The following is a 7,466-nucleotide window of genomic DNA, read 5'->3' as shown; positions in this document are numbered from 1 at the left end:
GATTTCATAAACCACACTTCTGGTTTATTAACCAACCATGAAATGTCCTTGCAGGAACAGACCAGTGCATACTTGACCAGAAAACTTGGTGCCATCATGTAGCCAAGTTGACACATGGAACTAACCATCACCACTTCTTCCAGACCTATAACAAGATTAAGTCCCAACAGGCCCCAAAAGTGAGGTACAAATTGTGACCCATGAAGAGGTACCCTACTCTAAAAGAACTGCAGTTTATATAGGCAGAAATTGGGGTAATATGTGTGGAAAGGATATTCAGAATGTGGGATAATGCTGGAATGAGCATTTGTAGATATGGGCCCACAAAGAAGAGATTCTGGATTCAATATTGTAGCTTGAGTGTTTAGAAAGGGCTTTATCTGGGTGGGTGGTTGAAATATGGTTCCAAATGTGGCTTCAATTACATGAGGTCAATATGTCAGAACTGCCATGGTATACTTTAGGTTAGGGGATGCAAGAGCCTACAGAGATTAGAATGTTAGGATGGATTTATCATTTTACCTATTCACCTGCCCCAGGAATGTGCAGAGTGCACATCCTTCACCAGAACTGTGAAGAATAAAGTTGTGAGACTACCTCCATCATCTCTGAAGAGCTCTGTAGTCACTCTTTTCTGAAGGACAGATATTACTGTGGGAATTTCTGTCACTGAACTGGAATCATTAAACACAATGGGGATGATCAGATCCCAAGTTGGCGGAAGCCACATGGAAGCCCCTAATTTCCAAAGACAAGGAGGTCATGGCCACATAATGGACAGAAGTCTCAAAGCAGCAATCAAATAGTCTGACTTGCAGAGACATGTAGTGTTGGCTAATAGATCATGGATTACCTAGAAGGAAAATAGATGGATAGTCTACTAAATTTTTACTTGATCTGTATTAGCAGAAGATTTCTAGGTCAAGTGAATAAGACTAATTTGAATTACAGAATGAGAGAATCATGGTCCCTTAATCAGTTCTCAGACTTGAGACAGTTTACTCTCAGGCTCATAGCCTTGAATGAGGGGAAAGCCAGGACTTCTTGAGGAAGGACTCAGTTACAATGTGACTGTTACCCACCTGTCAGAGTAGGGGCTTATAGAGGTCAGGAGACTCATGAGGTTTTATAACAGGTCCATCTCCCATTGGGTCCAGAGGGTCTCCAGACCAATTCTGTGGTTATTTCCCCTGTTCTAGAATGTATATTTGAGATAGACATAATCAGCCACTGCCAGAATCCCCACATTGGTTCCCTGACTTATTAAGTGAAGGATATTATGGTAGGAAAGGCCAAGTGGGAGCCTCTAGAATGACCTCTACCAAGCAAAATACTAAATCAGAATCAGTAACAGATTCATGGGGATAATTAATATATTAGTGCAGTTCTTTAGTACCTGAAGGATTCAGGGCTATTGATTCTCACCACATCCCCTTTCAACTCTCCTCTTTGGCCTGTGCAGAAAACAGATGGGTCTTGGAGAAAGACAGTGGGTTATAATAAACTTAACCAGGTGGTGACAACAAATGCAGCTCCTGGTACCTGGTATTCAGCTATTGGTCTTGAAAAGGCTTTTACATAATTGCTGTTAGTAGGGGCCAGAAGAAACTGTTTGCTTTCAGCTGGCAGAGCCAGCAGTATGCCTTCACTGTACTATCTCATGGATATATCAACTCTCCAACCATATGTCATAATCTTATCTGCAGGAAATTTGATCATTCTCCCCTCCCACAGGACATAACCCTAGTCTATTATATTGATGGTATCAGGTTGATTTAACATAGTGAGCAAGAAGTAGCAACTACTGTAGTCTTATTTGAAAGGCATTTATGGTTTAGAGTATGGAAGATAAATCAAGAAAATACAAGGGCCTTCCATCTCAGTGAAATTTCTAGGTATTCGTTGGTAGTGGGCATGTCAGTGTGAAGGATAAGTGGCAACATCTGTCCTCTCCTATTGCCAAAGCAGGCACAATGCCTAATTGGTCTCTTTGGATTTGGAAGATAATATATTCCTCATTTAGTTGTGCTACTCTAGCCCAAGTACTTATTAATCAGAAATGTCTCTACCTTGAGTGGGAACTGGAACAAGAGGAGGATTTACAACAGGTCCAACATGCTGTGCAAGCTGCTCTGCCACTTCACTCATGTGATCCAGCAGATCCAATGGTGTTGGAAGTGTCAGTGGCAAGTAGAGACACTGTCTAAAGACTTTAGCAGGGCCCTATAGGATAATCACAATGCAAGCCCTTAGGATTTTGGAGCAAAGCCTTGCTATCCTCTACAGATAATTATTTTTGGCCTGTTACTTTGCCTTAATAGAGACTGAATGCTTATCCATGGGACACCAAGTTACCAGGAGACCAGATTTGCCTATCATGAGCTGGGTGTTGTCTGACAACCAAGCTATAATGTTGGGCAGGCACAGAAGTGCTTCACCATAAAATGGAAGTGGTATTCAAGATAGGACTCAAGCAGGTCCTGAAGGCACAAGAAAGTTAAATGAAGAAATGACCTATATGCTCATAACCTCTACTCCTGCCACTTTATCTTTTCTTTCTCAGCCCAAAACTATGGCCTCTTGTAGAGTTCATTACAAGCAGTTTACTGAAGAGTAGAAAACTTGGACCTGATTTATAGATGGTTCTGCATGGTATGCAGGTTATCTCCTAACAGTGGACAGCTACAGCACTGCAACCACTTTCTGGGATGTCCCTGAAGGACATTCCTCCCAGTAGGCAGAACTTTGAGCAGTGCACCTGGTTGTTCATTTTGCTTAGGAGAACTGACCAGAGGTACATTTGCATACTGATTGAAGGGCAGTTGCTAATGATCTGACTAGATAGTCAGGGACTTGAAAGGAACATGATTGATAATAGATGACAAAGAGATCTGTGGACAGACCTTTATGAGTGCACAAAAAACATGAAGGTGTTTGCATCCCATGAGAATGCTCACAAGAAGGTGATTTCAGCAGAGGGAGATTTCAATAATCAAGTGGATATGATGACACATTTTATGGATACCAGTCAGTCTCTTTCCCTGGCCCATCCTGCCACTGCTCAATGGGTTCACAAAAAAATGATCATTGTGGTAGGGATGAAGGTTTTGCATGGGCTCAGCAACATGGATTTCCACTCACCAAGGTTGACTTGACTACAGCCATTGTTGAGTGCCCAATCTGCCAGCAGGGAGACAATATGGCACCATTCCCCAAGTTGAACAGCCTTCTACCTGTTGACAGGTTTATTACACTGCATCACTTCCATCATGGAAGGTTTAGCAACATCTTCTAACTGGAATAGGCATATACTTCAGATATGGGTTTGCCTTCCCTGCACACAATGCTTCCGAAAATACTGCCATCCTTAGTCTTATAGAATGCCTTATCCACCATTTTGGTATCCCACATGGCATTGCTTCTGATCAATGGTCCCACTTCATAGCAAATGTAGTGTGGGAATGGGCATACACTCATGGAATTCTCTTGTCCTACAACATTCCTCATCCTCCTGAAGCAGCTAGATTGATAGAATTATTAAGCCTCATAATCATGATTAAGCCTCAATTATGGCATGAACAAGTTAATAATACCTTGCATGGCTGGGGCAGTTATCTCCAGGAAGCTAGTGTATGTTCTAAACAAACATCCAATATAAGGAGCTGTCTCATCCCTACTGGGATTCATGGGTCCAGGAATGAACAGTTGAAAACAGCAGTTGCATCACTCATTACTACCCCTAGTGATCCAGTAGAAAACTTTTGCTTTCTGCTCTGCTGGTCTACAAGTCTTAGTTCCAAAAGGAGGAGAGCTTCCACCAGGAAACACAATGATTCCATTGAATTGGATGTTAAGATGGCCACATACCCACTTTGGGCTTCTTATGCCTCTGAGTCATCAAGCAAAGAAGGGGATTGCTGTACCGGATTGGGTGATTGATCCTGACTCTCAAGGAGAAATAGCACTGCAACTACACAATTGAGGTAAATAAGGGTTTGTCTGGAATACAGTTGATTCCCTAGGGCATCTCTTAGTACCACCATGCCCTGTGATTTCATCAATGAAAAGCTGCAACAACCCAATCAAGGCAGGGCTACCCTTGGCCCAGAAAGTTCAGGAATGAAGATTTGGTTGACCCTACCAGGCATAGAGCAACAGCCTATTGAGGTGCTTGCTGAGGGTAAAAGGGACATGGAATGTGTAGTGGAAGAAGGTAGTGATAAATATGAACCACAAACATGTGACCAGTTACAGAAATGTGAGTCGTAATGAAATGAATATTTCTTCCTTGTTTTGTTATGAGTACATTTGTATATGCATATAAAGAAAAGATCTTTGTTTTCTTCTCTATCTTATCCCCTTATCTGACACAAGTTGTACTGTTCATTTCATAGTGTTTGAGTTGTAGGATATCAAATTTAAGAGTGTATATTACTCAAGGATGTGCACCCTACTCTGAAGAGATATAGTGCATTCCCTATTGTACACAAGACTATTGAGTATTTTTAGGCAAAAAATCTGTTGTTTTTCATTTAGAGATCAAGTATGGTTTAAAGTGATACATAACTGACAAGGGGTGGACTCTGATCACTAGGTTTCATATGTCAACTTGGCCAGGTATTAGTTCCCAGTGGTCTGGTCAAACAAGCACAAGCCTGTTGCTGTGAGCACATTTCATGGACTCAAATCAAGTTGATTGCATTTAGGTTGATTATATTTCCAACAAACTAAGGAGGGTCTCTTCAGCAAAGAGATATTTTCATCCAATCAGTTGAAGGCTTTAAAAAGAGAAGTGATGTCTTCAGCAGTCAGAAGGGAGAATTTTCATCTCTACTTCAGCCAGCCAACTTCTCCTGGGGAATTCATTGAAAACTGTCATTGTAGTTGTCAGCCTGCAGCCTGCCTTATGGAATTTGGACATGTGCATACCCACAATTGTGTGAGACACTTTGACAAAATCTCCTAATATTCGCAGATACCTCCTATTGTTTCCGTTTCCCTACAGAATGCTGGCTAATACACTCATTAACACACTTTTTAAGAGTATGGTTTTAATTTCCACATATTTGTGGATTTTACATTTTTCCATCTATTATTGGGAGTTCAGCAGTGAACAGGGTCAGGTCTTTTCCCATAACAAAACAGTTTCAGTTGGAAAAGAGTTAATGTTGAAATCTTCAATGCATGGAAAAAGATGAAAATAAAATTAAGTATTCCAAAAACCTTAGCCATTCTATATACAGATGGATAAACTTCCAAACTTAGAATAAGAAAATATTAAAAATGTATTCCCTTTTTTGCCTCTTGCTTTCTCTCTTGCACACACAAGCACCTTTTATAATTTCAACTAGATGATTACATGAAAACTAAAAATATACTTTAAAGTAACATCTCATATTTCAAAGCAAATCATATTGTAGATCATTAATTAAAAGAAATTCATGAATGATCCATTTGTGTCACTCTTTTTGGTGCTATTGACAAATACCTGGTTTGAACATTTTATTTCTGTGGGGGTTTTTGATTTGGATTAAAATATCTGCTTTAGAAAATTCACTAAAACTAGAATTAATGAGGGGTTTTGAATTCTATTTTTAGAGGAGTGATGGTTCCAAGTCACACATGCTCACAGTAATTGATGCTTCTTCCACTGATCCTGGTTGAAGAGGTCCCAGGGACACTTGAATATCAACTTTTGTTTCAGAAGACAATGCTTCCAGTAGCATAGGCTTCTTAAACATTTGATGATACTAGGTCTTGTGCTACAGTTTCTTCTTGAAAGTTAAAAACCATAGACAGCATTTGGAACACTGGTGAGCATTCTTTTCTCAGTGCCCTCTGCAATGGCTAATGTATGGTGAGGTTATTTTTTAAAGTTTTAGAAAAAAAGACAAAGTAAACTTTTAGAATTTCATGGCATATTCTAAAATGTGTTTCCACATCAGGAAAGGCTGATGATCTATAATTGCAAGCCTGTCAAATGTAAGGTTTTTGACCAAGTTTGTGACTGTCTTTCCAGTGTTGTAAGAGAACCTGGTCTGTTTCAAATGACAATTCAGAGTTTACAGAGAGTGGAGGGTTCCTGAGGGTGTGCACATTTTCTATAAGGCACTGTAGCTGGAAAGGAGAGGGGAATTGCCTGTGGCCATGTTGGCAAGTGCTGTGCCTTTCCCAGCTATCACCCCTTTCCTTCTTGTGGGGGTTTCTGTGGGGGGTTTTGATTTGATTTGATTTGATTATATTTCCAAATATAAATAAAGCCACTTAGGCATTTAAGGTCTGTGTCAGTCTTCTGTTCTGGCTGCCCATTTTCTTTATGTTGTTCGTAGTAAAAGTCATGAAGTAACACAGTCATGATTCCTTTCTTGGAATAAGCAGTTTCTTGACCTGCTATATTTTAAAAATCTATTTTGCCCATCCTCCATTTTCCCTGAATGGATTTACAGGCTTTAATTTGTCCTCTGCAAAACATTGTAAAAAGTGCTCCATTCTGAACATGGTTTAACAAAGTATGACAATCTTTGGAGGGTATATTTTGCTGATTGCTTTTTGTATGAGATATACCCAAGGGGGACAAAGCTAAAGAATGTCCATCACTGAGTTTAGGCCTTTTGGGATGAATGATATTTACTTCAGAAGTGGAAAGCAACTTTGATATACAAGGATTTTCATCTATACATCCTACAGAAAGTGCTGCTCTTCCTGGATGCTCCAATGAACTCACAGGAGAAAATAGCTCTGAAGTTATTAGGCATGTCTTGGGGTGAATTAATTTTATAATCAGATTCAGACAAAGTCTCAATAATAATTGGACTACCTGCTGCTCTGGATTCAGATTGAGAAACTGGCAAGATGGCCACTCTTGATGTAAGGGTCACAGGACTTATAGCTTGCAAAGCATGACAAGCACCTTGTCAGAGGTGACCATACTATTTTCTCCTTGAATTAGACCTGGGATGATACTGTTAAAAATGTTTGAAACAGCCAGTTTTGAATTTGAAGTCAGTCAAAAAATATAAGCTCAGCATCTTCATTTACATGTTCCACCCCAACAAAGGTCATCTCAGGGTCTTCACCATCCATTTGTTTGGTTTCTTTCACACTTTTCTGTGGTTCTGGCTCTTGTACACACATACAAGTGCTTCCTTTACATAAAATGCAACCTCAAGTGTGCACTGATACTTCTAAATAAATTGAAATATTTCAGGCAGGTCACATCTTGTCCACATCCATGGTGATCTTGGAGCTCCCAATGGCTCACCAGCATTATGGCACTACCCAGGCAAAGACCCTAATGTCTAATATTTAAGGTATTACTGTAGCTACCTGGATCTCTTTTAGCTAATGCTTGCATGTTGTTTTATCCCTTCACTTTCAACTTGCTTTTATCTTTAAATTTAAGGTGAGTCTCTTGCAGACAGCATATACTTGAGCCAATTTTTTATGGCTAACTGATTTTTTTTTGC

General features: G+C 39.9%; 1 pseudogene; it reads right to left on the bottom strand.

The window, feature by feature from the left end:
- Positions 1–5,594: 5,594 nt before the first annotated feature.
- On the bottom strand, positions 5,595–7,134 carry LOC119532671 (annotated as a pseudogene).
- Between the last annotated feature and the right edge of the window lie 332 nt (positions 7,135–7,466).

This window comes from Choloepus didactylus, chromosome 4 (genome assembly GCF_015220235.1).
Source record: "Choloepus didactylus isolate mChoDid1 chromosome 4, mChoDid1.pri, whole genome shotgun sequence".
NCBI lineage: Eukaryota > Metazoa > Chordata > Mammalia > Pilosa > Megalonychidae > Choloepus > Choloepus didactylus.
Note: the sequence above shows the minus strand (reverse complement) of the source record. Positions and strands in the feature narration are given on the sequence as shown.